This window comes from Rhinoderma darwinii, chromosome 9 (genome assembly GCF_050947455.1).
Source record: "Rhinoderma darwinii isolate aRhiDar2 chromosome 9, aRhiDar2.hap1, whole genome shotgun sequence".
Classification (NCBI taxonomy): Eukaryota; Metazoa; Chordata; class Amphibia; order Anura; family Rhinodermatidae; genus Rhinoderma; species Rhinoderma darwinii.
This window is the reverse complement of record NC_134695.1, coordinates 102510040-102528996: the sequence shown is the minus strand read 5'-3', so window position 1 is coordinate 102528996 and position 18957 is coordinate 102510040. Positions and strand designations below refer to the sequence as shown.

Below are 18957 nucleotides of genomic sequence, written 5' to 3'. Positions count from 1 at the left end.
CTTAAAATATAGAAACTTCTGCATATTGGGATGGAATTTATTAGGACTGGCATTTCATATGCCACTCTTAATCTGAAGAGCGCTGGAGGGAGATGCACCTAATTTATTAAGAGACGCAAACCTCTAAATTAGGCGCCTCTCTGGCCGTCTTTATGGCAGAAAGCCAAATCTACTCGAGCTATGAGCTAGCGTAGATTTGTGCTAGAATTTACCCCAATGTCTGGCGTAAATTACAGTCAATTTGTTGAGCCGTGGTTAGCCCAACCCGCTTTTTGGTAGGGTGCAGTGAGTGATGTAAATGCAGCACAAGTTGCTGCACTTTTAACGCATTTTCAACATTTCTATGCAAGAAAACTGGCATATGACTTTGATAAATTACCCCCTTTGAGTTTAAAATTGTATTACCCGAAGAGTACTTTGTCATTTTGCAGTCAAATATTACGCAATTCTGGTTTAGATGGAGTTTAAGCATTAAACGGTGTATACAAAAATGAAGGGGAAAAAAAATCTGCTTTTTTATTATTTTTTCCTCCACTCCCAGAAACCACACCACTCTTAGGGCCTGTTCACATCACCGTTCCGGGGTTCCGTCTGAGGTTTCTGTCGGGTGAACCCCGCAACAGAAAGTGAAACTGACAGCACAGCTTCCGTTTCAGTCACCATTGATCTCAATGGTGACGGAAACATCGCTAATGCTTTCCGTTCGTCACCATTCCGGCTGGTTTCCGGTTTTCCGACGGAATCAATAACGCAGTCGACTACGCTATTGATTCCGTCGCAGGCATTTCAACATGTCGCCTGATTTTGTTTTTCCCCCCAATAGGGAAACGTTGGGGTAGCTGTAATGCTACTGTATGATTTTACAGCATCTCGAGGGCAACCAAATGTTGCTGTAAAGCCCTAGACTTAGGTGGTCTGAGCCTAAATCTGGCTCGAGAAAGGAATTGAAGATTTGCCATCTTAAAGGGGTTATCCTGGACTTTTAAAAATCTGAGGCAGGGGATGGTATAAAGCAATAAAGCCCCGTTCTCCGTGGTACTACAATCACTGGCCTCAGTGATGCTACCATGTCATGTCTGACACGTGACCACTGCATGAGCTTCCGGGACCGGAACGGTGGAGAATGGGGCCTAAACGCTGGAGCGGGGGGCTCTTCAGGTAAGTGAGTATCTGCTAGTTTATTACTTTATACTATCCCCTGCCCTGCTGCAGATTTTTACATTTCCCGGATAACCCCTTTTACGTTCGTTTTGATATTGAAAACAAATGTGTACAGTAGTCCTGCACGGTCACCCCATAAAATAGGACTTATTAGGAAAAGTCGAAAAAACGAAGACCGGCTTATTAACTTTTCCCCTTTGCTTATACACCATATGCTGCTTATTGGGATGGTTTAGATTAGTCAGCAGAATCTATTATTTTCCATTGGGTCATTCCTTTACTATAGAGAGTTGGCCAAAAATAGCACCGTGTTTTACTCCTCTTATCTAAAACTTCTCAGACCTGTTTGTTTTTAGACGCGTGGTGTCGGAGCTTGTAGTTTTATGGAGACCCCGCTGATCCGTTTGAATGGCGAAAGAACATGATTTTGCTGAAAGTACAAAACCAGAAAATCCTGCTGCCAATAAGGCATTTGTTTCAGAAGAGCAGAATAAAAGTAGCACATCATTGTAAATGGGGTCATTCTGGAAGCGATTAGTGGTACAGCCCTGACCTAGACGCTGACGAAATGTCAAAAAATAAGTTTACTAAAGGCCTTTTATCTTCATTACGAAATTCACTCCCACATAAAAAAATTTTTTTTTTTTTACATTTGAAGTTTATTTTATTTTTTTTTTATCATTGTTTACTATGTCATTATCTCTTTTGAGAGAACAATATTTTCTGAAAAATTGCAGTTTTTACACTGGGCACTGACGTTTATGCTTTGTGAAGGTCACTTTTGAGATCGTACTCAGATTGGGGACGAGGTCAGCAGTGATCGCCATTATCCGAGAGGATTACAATGAACGGTAACGCCACTAGTCTAAAGCTGGAGGCAGATAACACAAGATCACTGCATCAACAATAGGAGGTGATGACCACTCTGCTCCTCATCCGCCTCTCTGCACAGTGACTTCTGCACATGTCACAAAGCATGCCCACAACACTCTCCCATAGAATTGATTGGGTTGTTTTCTGGCTTTTATGTCCAGGGAAATGTCAAACTGTTGTAGCAGTTAAGCCAAGATATCTGTCCCCATAATTATGTAAAGAAAATAGAATAAAAAAAATTACAATTAAAATAAAAAAAACTATAAAAAATAAAATTCAGTATAGATTAATAAAAAATAAACTAGATGATGCATTCCTTTTTTTCCGCTGGTGTGATCATGTCAAGTATTTGTCCTGTCGTTGAGAAATGAAATAGTTGTGCCCTTGATTCTGTGGTTACACAAAGGACACTACCGCCAGGTTTCTGATAGATCGGCAAATTTTTCCAATGTTTTTTTTTTCATAAAAAAAACTTCGCTAAGTCAACATACTGCATCTTTACTATAGTCCAGTGGACAAACATTATTCACATTTTTATAAAAGCCTGGCATATCTCTAGGATATGCCATCTCTCTTTTTGATCAGTGGGGGTCTGAACTCTGAGACCGCCACCGATACTGAGAATTAAGTGGCCGCAGCATTTAGCACTGAATCTTCACTGTTTTTTGCTGCACCTCAGCTCTCCGGCCACCCGCTGCGTAGGGTACTGCTCTATTCCAGAGAATGGGGCTGGCTGCAGTACCCGGTTGGCTGGGAGCGCCACTGTGCAAGGAAAACATAGAAGAGGGTGCCGTGCTAAATCGGCCGAACTGCCCATTCAGGATCGGTGGGGTCCTAGGGGTCAGACTCCCACCAATCAAGGTGATGGCATCTCCTTGCAAAATGCCATTACTTTATAAAATGGGAATAACTCTTAATATAGTATTAGCAGGGAGAAGTTGCTATAGGTTTGCACCGATATAAACGTTGGTGCAAGGTTCGTCTTGCGTTTGTCTGATTTTACGGTTTGTCCTGCGTTTTTATATTGCTGTTCGTTCGGAAACCTGTTTCCCATGAATTGCAGGTATTATATTGGTCAGGTCTTGCACTTGACGTATGACCCTTGCCATATTTCTTTGTGCAGGGCTCAGTTTGTCTTATGCTTTTCTCGCATATAAGAACCGTTTTTGTATTTTGCGTGTTGCTGATTATTAAATTATCCTTTTGCGTCACCATGGAGATAGAGAGTAGAGATCAAATGGCGCGCTGTACATAGACTGGGTGAAATGGGAACGAACACAACTGAGAAGCTGTTTACAAGGGGCAAGGAATATATAGTTACATACGAGCTTTTTAAAAAAAATTTGAGGTAATAATTTAGGAATCAAATTAACAGAAAATATAGAATATAAATCTGCTTTTAACTTTAAACGGGTTTTCCCATTAAGGACATTTATAACATAATCCCCATTCTACCCTTTTGTGCTCCGAAGTGAATGGCCGTTACGGAAGCCGCGTAGCATGTGAGCTATGCTGATTCCGTAACTACTATTTAGTTCTATGGGAGTTACGGAAACATCGTAGCTCAGCGAGTTACGCTGTATCCGTAACTCCCGACCATGTAATCAGGAAGAGGTCGGGAGGCAGCGTGAGCACAAAAGGGTAGAACGGGGTTTAGGGGGCGCCGTTCTAGAGATGGGTGCGGGTCCCAGAGGTGGGACCTGCATCTATCTGACATTTATGAAGTATCCTGTGGATATGTTATAAACGTCTCTCGTGGGAAAACCCCTTTGATTTGTAAGTTGGATCTAGTGTCAAATGGCTCATTTATCACAACTAGGACAGGGGCCTTGTTGCCTATAGCGACCAATCAGAGACCACGTTTCAGGTTTTCGTGTGTGTTTGCAGGGTTTATTCATGAGTTTTAGAGGGTAATTTTGTAGGCTAAACCAATATTTGAGTCTGGTTATTTAGAAACATTGGGGAAATATATTAAAAGGTTAATTCCAGTTTTGTAGCATAACAAAATTGCAAATTTTAGCGCACATCATTGTGCTAAAATTTGCTCATCTTTATATTTCTCGCGCCAATTTCCGAAAGTGGCTAGAAAAGGGATGGGGTTTAGCGGCAGGGGCCTTTGACGGAAGAACAGATTTACCATAGTTTAAGTTATGGTGTAACTCTAGCAGGTGTAGATGCGCATTTCTGTCGCAAAAGACTTGTCAAATTTATTAAGAGGTGTATGCCTTTTAATAAATTTGGTGGATTTTCCGACTTAAATTCGTTTAGAAACTGGCGGTTGAAACATCAGTCCTAATATAGTCCGTCACCCAGCAAAGACCTTGCATAGTTGTTGGTCTTAAACGAGATACGCCTATTACAAGTCCCCTGTATTACGCGATTTACTACCTACTGGACCTGTGTATGCCACGTGCTATGTACCATCAGATGCTGTATTACGATGCTTCTAGGGTTAATACTTCTGTGAAACTGTACTATACAGCGGCACCATATGGCGGCAGACACAGTACCTGCGACTATGGTACGGAACCAGAAGTACTCCATATGCTGCCATACATACGCTTTACTTGGCTCTTACGTGTACATGAGGCCTTACTGTGATCGGCAGAGAAAGTGACCACTGCAGTAAAATAATTGTTGGCAGTATTGCTAAGGGTATGTTCACACGACAGCGTCCGTAACGGCTGAAATTACGGGGATGTTTTCAGGAGGAAACATCCCCGTAATTTCAGCCGTAATGGCATGTGCAGGCGCTTGAACGCCGCGTAAATTACAGACGTAATTGGCGCTGCTTTTCATTGGAGTCAATGAATAACGGCTCCAATTACGCCGCAAGAAGTGACAGGTCACTTCTTTGACGCGGGCGTCTATTTACGCGCCGTCATTTGACAGCGGCGCGTAAATATACGCCTCGTGTGAACAGACAAACGTCAGCCCATTGCTTTCAATGGGCAGATGTTTGTCAACGCTATTGAGGCGCATTTTTCAGGCGTAATTCGGGGCAAAAACGCCCGAATTACGTCCGTAATTAGTGTGTGTGAACATACCCTAAATCTCGCCACAATGCTTCTGGTTGTAGCCTTAGCCTAAATGTACATTGCAGAATTTATGCTGTATTTACACTCTTTTTGGAGTACAATAATATTCCTTCTATGTGGGGTCCAGGGAGAAATCCCATGCTGGCATTCTAGAACGTAGTAGGGGCTCATTTATACAACCGGTGCAGTAATTGATAATGTTGCCTGTAGCAACCAGTCAGATCAAAGCTTCCATCTTCTGATGTTTACCAGAGACGACAGCTGGAATTTGGCCGATAATGAGTCCACTTTTGTTTGCACCCATTTTGATTAATGACGCCCCCCCCCCAGCTTATCTGGCATTCTGAGAGGAAAAAAGAAGACCGAAACCAAACTTGGGATCAAAATTGTACTTTATGGGTGTTGCAGTTACAATACAGTAATGTATTTTTTATGTTTTTTAGCTTCTCTACATTTCTTTCAGACGTTCTATACGGTCTTTAAATTTGGACGCTGATCGGTTTTCCACCTATATGTATTAATTACGTCTGACGTTCGCTGTCTCAGTTCACTATACATAAGATCTGTCACGACAGGGTGTTCGTGTTGCATGTCTGTCAGGAATTCCCTACCCCATTCTTATTAAAAACAAAACACTACAACTCACTCATGCACATGGTTGTTTTAGGGCTGCCATAGAGGTGCATGGGGCCTCTACTGTACCTCTGATGTTTTACGGAGTCATGCAGCAGCTTGGTCAGATTTCATCAGAAGAAAACCTCATGGCATGTTTTATCAGATTCCATATGTAGAGAGGCAAGGCAATGTATATAACAATGCTTCTAGGGGAGAATATCTCTGGTGCCGTATGGCCCCTGTGCCCGCGTGCATGAGCCTTAAAAGTGACAGGTCGGTCTTCAGAGGAACCCCAGGGTTGTAATATACTAATCTATGACATTTTATGATTAACATATAGTACAGGGTATAGTATGTAGTATAGAGATTTTTTTATTTAAAAAAAAAAAACAAAAAACACAATTGCACACGGTTTTAGTTGTTTTGTTTTTTTTATTATTATTTCTTTTCTTTGTCAATGGTAGGAAACCATTTTGGGGCCATTAAAAAAAGAAAAAAAAAAACATCCCTGCCTGAAAATTGTTGCTAAACTCGTTTTGCCACCTGAATATTCAGGTGGGGACAATTTTTGCATCGCAACTTTTCAATTTTAAAGCGTGACCGCTGCAAGACACATCTAGGGTATGGTCCTATGTAGAGGCGTCTGCATGCCGCTGAAACCCGGTTTAGTATCGGTGGCGAATGTCCGCATGATTTTGCCAATTATTGGCCACCACAAGTGAGCGGGTTTTTGGGCGTATGTAGAAAACGCTACTTGGAACTGTGCTCTTAAATGCAATGTGTTCCCCTAGGCTTGCAACTGTACCTCGATCATTACAATTGGAAAGATGCCCTGCAACAAAAAGTCACAGTGGAACCCCGGCCTCAAGGGCCTCATGTATGAAAAATGTCAGATCTCAGAAATAAAATAAAAAAAGTTGCCGCTTTATCCATAGGAACCAATAAGAGCTCAGCTTTAAATTTTCTAAACTGCCTTAGAAAAATTTATTGCGAACTCTGATTTAATATTATGGGCAATAATTCCGTTTACGGGTCTGAGATACTGTAGCGCCACATCCGATCCACTTCCATAGTCTAAGTGTAAATGTGTCAGTTACTGTACTTATTTTCTATGATTGGTTGAGGTTATATAATACAACGCATAAGGCCTCATGCCCACTTCAGGTTTTTTCGTCAGGGTGGTATCCGGTTCTTTTAACTGATCGCACCCTGACACATTCATTTCAATGGGGCCATCCACACTTCCGTTGTTTTAACGGAACCGTGCGACCGTTCTGTCAAAAGTAGTGCAGGTCCGTTTTTGACGGAACAGTCTCGGCCTTTGCATTGATTTGAAACAACGGGCTGAGCGCGGAAGCCATCCGTGTGCGGTCCGTGACTCACGGCACCGTCATTAGCGGGCGTTCAACGGCACACGGAAGTGTGCATGAGGCCTTAGTGTGATGCACAAACCTATATATGCAGCACTTTTATCATTTCACTGATTCTTGAAAGCGATGTATGTTAAAGCAGATCCGATAACTATTGAAAGTGTTTAATATTTTGACATCCTTTGTACTGAGAGTTTTTTTCTTTATGTGGGAAAAAGTTGTAAACTGACTGTGTGTTTCATGTTAAAGAAGAGTCACTTTGTTTTGTTGGAGTCTTATTTGAAACTTGAAATATTTCTAAAAAGGTCCACACCAAAGTTTGTCTGTCCGTCTTAAAAAGTGTTTAATAAAAAGTAACACATAATACCGGTGTCTTTTATATTACTGAGTATCATTTGTTGTATGGTATATTCACACGGTACGGTTTATTGCCGCGATTACCAGGAAATCATGGCAAAACAGCTGCGTTCTGACAATATTTCAACGCAACCTGTGAATAGACCCGTAAAAAAAGGAAAAATCCTCTCCTCAAAGGTGTTAAACGTAGGTCCATGAGCTAGGACCCTCACAAATTTCCAAAACGAAGAAGCTACAACACTTGGGCAAGCACCTGGACCCTTTGCTGGTGTTCAGATATTATGTTCCTTCGAAGTCAGACATGACGGTCCTATTAGGGCACTACTGAAATCAATAGCACTCTATGGCAAGGGCTGTGTCAGACTTTCTGAATCCCTTTGGTATTCTGTATACCTCTAGCACAGCACCATCCATGTCCTGATGAGCGCTGTGCTGTATTGGAGATTTCAAAGTCATGGAAATATCGGGCCCGTTGCTTCTAAAAGTGCCACACCTATGCTGGCGTTGGTACAAGTCCCTACCCGTTGAACCCTCACTGGTGGTATCTGCTGTTAATTCTGTCATGTTAGACTATACACTTGTGATTTGTTTGCAAATTTCTAGTAAGAGTAAAGCTTCGTTCACATCTGTATACAGTGTTTCTGGTGCTCGGCTTTGTCATAGGAGCGGAATAACTGAAGTGCCAGACCTGTTGCGTGATGGACACACATGGCTCTTGATGTAACCCATTGAATTTAATGGGTTCTTCCGGGTTTCCATTACGTCTGTCGTCTTACCGGACAAAATAGACTGGCTGCATTGTGTTGTCTGGCATTCTTGACCTAACGGAGCCTCTGACACGGATGTGAACGAGACCTTAATCATTATTGGTACATTTAACACGACCTTGTATAACTCTGAAACTAGTATGTGGTGCGTTAAAAGCAGATTATGGCCTGTTCACCTCGGCGTTGGCTTCCATTCATGGGTTCCATTTGACCTTTCCATTGGAGGGACCGATGATCGGAAAGTCAAACGGAAACCATAGCTTCCGTTTGCATTACAGTTGATTTAAATGTTAATGCTTCCGTTGCAGTTGGTTTCCGTTCAGTAAGGTTTCAATTTTTTTTTCCCCGCAGAAACAATAGCGTAGTCGACTGCGCTATTGTTTCCGCCAAAAAAAAACCCTGAAACCTTATGGAACGGAAACCAATTGCAACGGAAGCATTACCATTGAAATCAACAGTAATGCAAACCGAAACTATGGTTTCCGGTTGGCTTTCCGTTCAAATGGAGCCCATGAAGGAAGCCGGCGCTGTTGTGAACAGGCCCTGTGTGGGCCGCACAAGGTCTCGACATGTATTAGCCTACAAGTGTAAACAAGAATACTTGAGATCAGAGAATTTGAGCAAAGTTCTTGAATTTAAACATTTATCAAAACCAAGAAAGAATGGAGAAGTTGCCTGTAGCAACCAATCAGATTCCAGAAGCCATCTGATTGGCTGTTATGGGTAACTGCTCCTCCTTTTCCTCTTCTAGTTTTATAAGTAAAGTTTTTTAGAAAGTTGACATTTTATACAATGAATAAAATAATTTTACACAAAATTAAAATACCTCTTTCATTTTAATAGAGAACATTTACATCTAGATTAGAAGCCGGGCCCCTTATTCTTTGGATCAGCCTGGGTCTAGAAGCCAGACACGACTGATCACACTATGACCTGTATGATTGATCTGTCATAAATCTTCACTGGAGAACACGTTTAACAGAAAGTGCTAAAAGGAAGTAATTTGTGATAGTTGATAAATGGCCAAAAAATATTTGAAAAATTATTTCCAGGTGCTTTCAAAGAGAAAAAGTAACTGATATTTTTGTAACCGTCCATTTCACGGAAATTCTGTCCCACTCAAAGATGACGTCTAAAGTGTCTCATATAAAACACATGTTCTAAAGCTTTTGTTTAACCTTCCGATCATAGACTTTAAATGAAACAGAAGCGTTCCTGTTGAGAAGATGTCCGCATTTTAAACCTCTCTACTAAGTGTATGGGCTTGAGGAGCCATCACCACGAGTGGAGAGCTCCCGTGCTTTGATCAGGGAACAGTTCCTCTTTAGAGAAGATATAAACCAGAATACTTTTGAATGATCAGATAAAATATGGTCACTTTTTTTCTTCAACGGAATAATGTTGACAGCGCTGTCGTTTTCTACGTGCGCCAAATCTGTTTGTAATATGGTAAAGGAAGTGTAACATTTATTTTATAGGGTAATACAATTTTGTAATTGAATAATGAGGCAGTATGATTGATACAACTGATATCCACCGGTAAGTACATAAGATATTGTGAATACATGTGGAATATATAACCCTTTATTCTGAATGGGAGATTACCACAGGCTCCCTACAATCTTTTTTTTTTTTATTTATTTTTTTTGCAGAGTTTGTACAAATGTACCAACATAGAGATTTAGCAGAGCTAATTATTTAAAGGGTAACTAAAATTTCAGAAAACTTCTGACATGTCATAGTGACATGTCAGAAGTTTTGAGCAGTGGAGGTCCGAGGACTGAGACCTCCACCGATCGCTTAAACAAAGCGGCGGTGAGTGCTTAACTGACCTGAATAGTGCTTTTGCCCTGATTCCAGCTCTGTTGTCCCGTCCCCCGTTCCAGAGATATGGCCCACTGTTGGGGTGGCTCTCTATATGCTAATCTATTGTAGTTCGTCAATAGGGTGGCGCTAGCATCCTACCTCTGATACTGACCAATCAGCATGATGGTAGTTCACGCCCCTGATCGCTAACTACAGCAAAATAGTATAGTGGGAGACAACACACGTGGGGGTCCAGGAAGAAAAAAAATAAATGGTGTGGGAATCTGGCACACCACACTATTCAGGTCAGCAAACCTGTTCAACTTATATGACCTAGTGACCAATCCTCTTTAAAGGCTATGGGGGGAATTTTGCAACTTTTCTATGCCTGTTTTCTGGTGTAGAAAAGTAGCAAAAATTGCACTGTTTGTGCCGCTTCTGCTGCTCTTACCACTGTTCTATAAAGTGAGTGGGGCTTAGCACAAGGAGCGGGATTACCTGCCGCCTGACACACTTACCATAATTTACACGTAAGTCTGGCGTAATTTATAGCTAAAATTTACACCAGCTCCTACGTGACATAGATTTCACTCTGGTGTGCAGATCGCTGAAGACGCCACAAATTTATTGAGTTGTGCGCCTCTTAATCACTTTTTGCATCTTCTGTGACTTGTCTATGAAACGCAAGTCTTCACAACCAATCTGCTGTGCAACACAACTGGGTCGCCCTTCAGCCGCACTCCCATTGAAATCAACAAGCGTCACATCCATCAGGCGCGTTAGCGTGTGTCCATCAAACATTTATGTCTAATTGCAAATAGTTTACCATTTTCTGCATAGAACTCCTATGCAGACCCATGAATCTCTATGGTTACAAACTACAAAAAAAATCTGTGTAGTCTGATCCTGCAGCTCCAGTTTCTCTTCTTGCCGACCCCATCACACGCATGACGTGAGAAAATGTGCATTCACACACCAGAAGAGGGAAGGAACAATATGCAGGTTAGCCTAGGGCTAGATGGGAACTTGTCTTCTATCCGGGGCTCACGGGTTGGCAGAATTTATATGGGACCAGCCATAGAAAGTCATTGAAATGTGTGACAGATTGCATCATAGGTCAAAAGAAAAGTTGCATGAAAGTTCTGTGACTGCTATGGGACCGTAGAAAGAGTGGGCCACAGCTGAATAACTCCTATGCTTTGACCTTGTGTTTCTTGGTGTGAACCAGAACTAGGATCTGGCCCGCTAATATTTGTTCTTCTATGTATGTCTGTGTTATCAGGGGTGTGGTGTCAATCTTTAATAAATCCTTTTGGACAAGGCTTACTTTCATAATGATCATGACAACCACGTTGGGTTTGTCACATGTAAGTGCTCCTTCCTGTAACCAAATCATCGGCCTAATGCTCACTCATAGGCTCAGGGTGTTTACTAAGAACATATGGTCATGCTTTACTTTGAACTCCCATGCGTGGCTGAATCAAGTGATGAGCGATCTGTCTTTCTGAGTAGTTGGAAAGATGATCAGATCTAGTTTATGGTTAACCATTCCATGCATGTGTCTGACATGACGTATAAAGTTCTCTCCTCAGTAGGTGGGTGCTGACTAAACCAGTTCCGGCCAATACCTCAAATCCAAGATTTGATCTGGAGTCCCTAATATGATCCATATGTAACATTCCAGATCTCGTCACAGCTCCGCTTGAGTAGAAGTGATGATACATGATTTTCATATAATTGGTACATGTGCTATTCCTTCTTTTGGGTATGCCAGACCCAATCTCTGAGTAAGACTCCATGCATGATGTATGTACTCAAACCCAAAAATGAGATCTAATCCCATCAGGTAGATCAGGAAAGGCTCTTGCAAAGAAGGTTATGGGAAAGGATTGCCTCATTCCACAGAATATGATCTGACTGTCCTTAGCTCTAAATATATGTTCATGTGCATAAGCCCTAAGATTGGGGCCAACAAACAAAATTTCATTTGTGCCTATGGGAATACACTGGGTTATGTGAGCGATGCAGTCAATGCTTCCCTGCTGTACTCGGATGGAATCCTATGCAATTTTTGGCAAGAAATATAAGATCCTGGCGCTAAGGCCTATTCACACGAGCATGTCCAATTTGCGTCTGGAAAAAAACGTAGCATTTCTCATACATCTGTGTGGGTTCCTTGAGTTTTCTGTTCTTATCTTCTGCAAACACTTCCTGGTTTTAACTTTTTATTTTTTTTGTTACTCATCAGTGAAAAACGCATAGCACTGTTTGTTGTGGTTTTTTTTTCCCCACACACCCATAGACTTCAATGGGTACGTTTGGTCCGCAAAAACTGAAAAAACACAATGTGTGAATAGCCTCATTGACTTGTAAGGGGCAGTGCTGTGGCGTAGCTACCGCTATGGCTGCTACGGGGGCCGCGGAATCCGTTGCAGAAAATCCTAACATGACATGATGCGTAAATACTGCGGATTTTCCGCAACGGAATTTGTTGCGGAAAATTTGCAGAAAATACAGTAGCAGCAAAGTGGATAAGATAAAAAAAATCTCATCCACACGCTGCGGAAAAACGCTCATAAATTGACCTGCGGTGCGAAATCTTATTCTGCAGCGTGTCAATTGTATTTGCGTAAATGCTGCTTAATTATTGTGGGTTTTCTCCATTGAATTCAATGGGGAGATAAAACACGCAACAAATAGCAGTTGCTGCGTTTTTTGCAGCGGGTTTGCAGCACATCTCAGAAAAAAAAAAATCTTATACTTACCCAGGGCACTGTTTCTTCCTCTAGGCCGGTCTCCTGGTATGACGTTTCATCCCATGTGACCGCTGCAGCCAATCACAGGCGGTAGCGGCGGTCACATGGGCTGAAACATCATCCCAGGAGGCGGGCCTGGATGGCGTCAGAGGGTCGGCCTCCTGGGATGACGCGTCATCTCATGTGACTGCCTCTGCAGCCAATCACAGTCTGCTGCGGTCTCCTGGGATGAAACGTCATCCCAGGAGGCTGGCCTGCTGCAGTTTTCCGCAGCGGACGCTCCTGGAGAAAAACTGCACCACAATGCACCGGAATTTCCTGCGGCGCACGGGGCAGAAATGCTGCGTGCTCTTATGCAACGTATCCACCCCGTGTGAACTCAGCTTAGATGTTCAAACCCAAAAAACGTTTTGTTTAAATGTCAATAAAGTCCATACTTACCCCCTGGGCGTCGTCATAGAGGCAACTCGTTATTCCCCTGGTTGTTCTCCCCTGGTTGTTCATCCCATGTGACTGCTGCAGCCAATCACAGAGTCACATGGGCTGCATGGAGAACAGAGGGACACGCTGCTATGGCAACGTCAGCAAGTATCAGCTGGAATTCCCTGCAGCGTATCCCACCTGTGTGAACATACCCTTATGCTTTGGATTCTGCACCAAATATTCTCAACAAAGTAGATTACATTACATGGAAAATGGAGTTTTCAAAAACACGTAGCAGATATTTCCGGTGTGCATTGAGGGGACGCTGTTGTATTCCGTCGCAGATTTCACCTTTTGCAATGTAAAGGCTGAATTCCGCCAGTAATTTGTGTAAAAATCTGCGTGTTACGGATTTTACGCATATTTGCCACAAGCCTTCATTCACACTGCAGCAATAATGGTCTGTATGAGAGCTGTATATTTCTCTATCTATTTCGCCTAGATTCATACTTCTACATGCAGATTCCAGGAGGAGAACCCTGCCATGGACAGACTGTTCCAGCACTATCGGACTAGACCACTGAATACTACTCAACGGGGGAGATTTGTCAAAGCTGGTGCAAAGGACAAGTGGATCAGTTGCCCATAGCAACCAATCAGATTCCAGCTCTCATTTTTAAGTGGCCATTGTGAAAATATAAGAAGTAATCTGGTCATTATAGGCAACTTCCCTTTTTTCTTATGCACCAGTTTTCATAAATCGTCCCATTGTATGTAAAGAACATGGCTCCAAATCTTTATAAAGGATCAATGCATTTTTTAGGGATTGTAACACGATGTTTGCAATTGACCAATTATATGTACCATGATATCCCCTGATCATCTTCTGGCGGGTATTAGATACTTCTGTCTGCTCTCCCTTCATACCTACCTCTCACTCTCCTTCCTCCCTTCCATCCCTCCTCTCCCCCCCCCCCCCCTTTTATTCTCTACAGGTGTCTTGGCGGGTAATTGCACATTGTAGAATACCCGGGCAGGGTTGTTGTATCGGTTGGCAGGAGGCAGTGATGAGGCATTGCAATTCCACTCGGGGTCTGCTGGCGTTCCAAAACAGCTTGGTTGATATCCTGAGCGCGTTCCCTCCCAATAACTTTGCCCTGGTGTCCCTCCATGTCCCGCTCTTATAGCTCTCAGGAAAAGGGATAGTAATGTTTGACGGGCCTTGATGGTTCAGGCCTGGTTATATAAGTTGTCCTTGCCTCCTTTGCCCACCCCATGGTGGACACTGGACGAAAGTTGTATTTTTCATTTGAAGTGCTGCTCACTGCACGGGGCTCCCCCCCGCTTCTCTTTGGTTTTCCGTGTTTCCATTTGTTGCAAACTTTTTCTTCACAGGTCTCCGTGAGAATTAGCCTTTGGGCCGCCTTTTCTGTATATTTTCTTTTTCTTATACCTGATCTCCCACTTCTACCTCTCACTTCCTTCCCTTTCATCTTATACCTACTCCCGTCGGGAATATGTCCCGTCACTCCCAGACAGATCTACGGTTAGGCTCATTGAATGTCAAGGGCTTACATAGTCCTGGGAAGCGATCCATCCTGCTTAACATGCTGAAAGGCAGACAATTACACGTTGCTTTTCTTCAGGAAACGCACTTGAGTGAACAGAAACCCTTTAAGTTATCCAACCTATGGTTTCCATACGCTTATCATAGTTTTTCTCCCGACCCGAAATCCAGGGGGACAAGTATCCTTCTTTCCCGCTCTATTCCATGGGAATTTCTGGACTCTCGCAGTGATGGGATGGGACGAATGCTTTTGGTCAAGGGTAGCATTGACTCGCAGATCTATACCTTCGCTTCTTTCTACTTGCCTAATGTGGGCCAGGGGTCAGCACTGATCGGTTTTTTAGATACACTGGAGGAGTTTGGAGAGGGTACCATTGTTCTAGGAGGCGACTTCAATGTGGCATTGGAACCGACCATGGATGTTTCATCGGGTTCATCGTCAATCCCCCACTCCCAACTACGTCGCATTAAACGGGCCCTCCACGACCATAACTTTGTAGATACGTGGCGTCTTTTACATCCAGCAGACAGGGACTTTTCCTTTTACTCCTCTGTACACGACATTTATTCTAGACTCGATCTGATATTTATCAAACATCGCGCTCTTCCAACATTACAGGCGGCCGACATTGACTCTATCTCCTTCTCAGACCATGCCCTTGTCACGGTATCCCTATCTTTGCAAACTCCGTTAATATTCCAATCTCAATGGAAACTTAATCCTTTGCTTCTTAATGACTCTCTTGTCTCATCGGATGTACAGCGTACGCTTGAGGACTACTTTATCACAAACACATCCGCCGACACGAACCCAAGGGTGCTATGGGAGGCACATAAATGTGTAGTTCGAGGCACTCTTATCAAGCACGGAGCCCGCTTGAAAAAAGAACGCGCCGGGAATATAGTTCGGCTACTGGCGGAAATTAAGGCCCTAGAAATTACGCACAAACGTTCCCATGAGGTAGAATGTCGAAACGAGTTAATTCAGAAACGGGATGAATTACGTACCATATTACTATCTAAAGCGAAAGCCACTCTCTCTAAATGTAAGCGCCATTTTTACGAGTATGGTAACAAATGCAGCAGGTCGCTTGCTAGAGCTCTGCGAACTCAACAAGCACGCACTTATGTTCCCTTTATTGCATCCTCCCCCAACACTCGAGCCAACCTGCCCCTGGACATAGCTGCACAGTTCCGCGATTTCTATGCCTCTCTTTACAACACCGATTCCACCAACCCGGCCACGGTGTCAAACGATTTCCGAGCACGTATCCAATCTTATATTTCGGACTCGGGATTGCCGCCCTTGGCAGTGGAGGTTCTCTCTGCCTTGGAAGAACCGATTACCATGATCGAACTAACTGATGCGCTTAAAAATTCCGCTGCTGGTAAGGCCCCGGGGCCTGATGGTTTCACGCTTCCTTACGATAAAAAATGTATCTCCTGCCTTGGTCCGCATCTATTGTCATCCTGGAATTCTATATCATCCTCCACACGCGTCCCTCCAGATGCACTCAGGGCCCATATAGCAGTGATTCCCAAACCGGGGAAAGACCCCTCGCAGTGCTCCAGCTACAGGCCAATCTCACTGCTTAACGCAGATATTAAACTCTTTGCCAAGATTTTGGCAATGCGGTTGGCCCCCTTGCTTGGTGAGGTAATCCATCTTGACCAGGCGGGGTTCATGTTAGGACGAGAGGCCCGGGACAACACTACAAAAGCGATCAATCTCATACACAAGTCCAAAATGTCCCGTATACCACTTATGCTTCTGTCCACGGATGCTGAAAAAGCATTTGACAGAGTTAACTGGACGTACATGGAGGAAACACTTCTCCGACTCGGACTGGGTCCTCAAATGATGGGTTGGATAATGTCATTATACTCTTGTCCTTCCGCTAGGGTTCGTGTGAATGGTATTCTGTCAGATGATTTTGCAATCCATAATGGGACCCGCCAGGGCTGCCCCTTGTCCCCTTTGATTTTTATCCTTACTCTGGAACCATTCTTAAGACATGTTCGTGCGAATCAGGACATTACGGGAATAGGAGAGGGATCCCGGGTCTCCAAAGTAGCAGCATACGCAGACGACCTGTTATTCTTTCTTACTAACCCTTCTGTCTCCCTCCCGAATCTGATGCAGGAGTTTAGTCGCTTTTCCAGCCTTTCTAATTTTAAAATAAATTTTTCCAAATCCGAGGCCATGAATGTCTCCCTTCCCCCCGCCCTGTTGTCTACACTAGAGCAATCTTTCAGTTTCAAATGGAACCCGGTGGCCCTTAAATACCTGGGCGTGCGTATCCCGGCGGACCTGAAGGAGCTCTATAACTTAAACTTCCCTGGGTTCCTCACTGAAGTGAAAGCAGATTGTGCCAGATGGTCGGGAGGCACATTTACGTGGATGGGCCGCTGCACGATTTTTAAGATGAATGTTCTACCCCGACTACTTTACCTCTTCCAAGCCCTTCCGATAGCAATCCCCCCTTCATTTTTCAAAGTGATTAACACCATTCAAAAGTCATTTGTGTGGAATGGTAAACATCCACGTCTCAGTCGTGCGCTCCTGTGCCGTTCCCAGGAGACGGGGGGATTGGCACTTCCCGACATCCGCTCGTACTACATCTCAGCCCATCTGTCTCGAGTGGTGGACTGGTGCAAGCATGCCCCCTTTAAGGTCTGGAGCAAGGCTTTTCGGAGACTCCTTTAGAGACGATTCCGTGGATGAAACGGGGACTTCTCACAACTCTTCTCCATCACCCCACGATCGGCCCTACGCTCCGTTGTTGTGCTCTCCCTACAGTTCGATCGAATCTTCTCCCTCTTTACTCTCCCATGACTCCGATCCTGGGAAATCCCTCCTTCTTTTCTGGGATGACTGATCCGGTGTTCAAGTCCAGGTCGTCGGCAGGGGTATTTAGGGCAGAACACTTCCTGAAAAACTCAGAGTGGCTCTCTCTCGCGGAGCTGACACGGATGCCTGACCTCCCTCCCTTGGGTTACTGGCGTATATTTCAACTCCGCCACTTCTGCTCCTCATTGCCTTCCCCGGCTCTATTCCATGCCCCTAGATCCCAGCTGGAATCGATATGTGTCGGCAAAGATACGGCTCGCCATACTCTATCCACGATTTACCGTCTTCTTCTAAACCCGCCGGACTTACTGACGCCTGGATACATTTCTGAATGGGAGGTTGATCTGGGGATCACACTTACCACATGTCAGAGTGCCCAAATTCTCTCCCTAGCACACAAAACTTCAATTAGCTCACGATATCAGGAAGCTAGCTTCAAACTGCTTTCACGATGGTATAGAACTCCGGTCCGTCTCCATCGCATTTTCCCTACCGTCTCGCCTCTTTGTTGGAGGTGCGGTATGGACAATGGTACCCTTCTTCACACTTTCTGGTCTTGCACACTTCTATCAGAATTCTGGGAGGGAGTTAAGAGGGTGATCTTCAAAGTAACTGACACCACCTGTAACATGGATGCGGCCTTCTTCCTCCTCCATCACTGTGACATTCCGGCTAACACCTATAAACGCTCTCTGCTACACTTACTAGTGATGGCTGCAAGACACTGTATTCCCTTACGCTGGAAGAAATCCTCTCCTCCGACATTGTCCCTCTGGGGTTCGAAGGTCAATGACCTTATGCATATGGAGGACCTGACTTCCTCCATTCACGATACTCACGCTAGGTTCTGCCGCACGTGGGCTCCTTGGATCGTGTTTCAGGACACTGATTCCTACACAGACATGGTAGCACAAACCCCACAATACTCAATCAAAATGAAATAAAACATGACAACAGTTTCTTTGGATAAAAATGGCCACGGTGTTTATTAAGGGTAACCTAAGATAAAATAATTCGAAGAGAATAACCATAAATAATCGAATAAATAATAAAATATAAATATTTTGACCAATAAAAACCAAGTCCGCCCAGCATTAGCTGGGTGACAAACCCCTCTAACAAACAACGTGACGTGAAGGAATTTAAGAACAATAGGGCGGGAGGGTGGGCGACGGTCCAATCTTCAAAAACTGGCTGCTTGACCACGATGAACTGCTCCTTTTATGTCCAATTTTCCCGCCTTTAGGATTTTATCAATGACCAATCAGCTGGCCTTCCACAAAACTGCCTGGAGATAGAATCTGCCAGAACCTGCTCATGCAATTGCACAGCTGACCTAGGTCCAATCAGCTGGGACCAACTCCAAACTGCCC

General features: G+C 43.8%; 1 long non-coding RNA gene across 1 annotated transcript in view; it reads right to left on the bottom strand.

The window, feature by feature from the left end:
• Positions 1 to 18957, bottom strand: part of LOC142661277 (uncharacterized) — a 201637-nt gene that overhangs the window by 173664 nt on the left and 9016 nt on the right. The gene's annotated exons all lie outside the window — the stretch shown is intronic.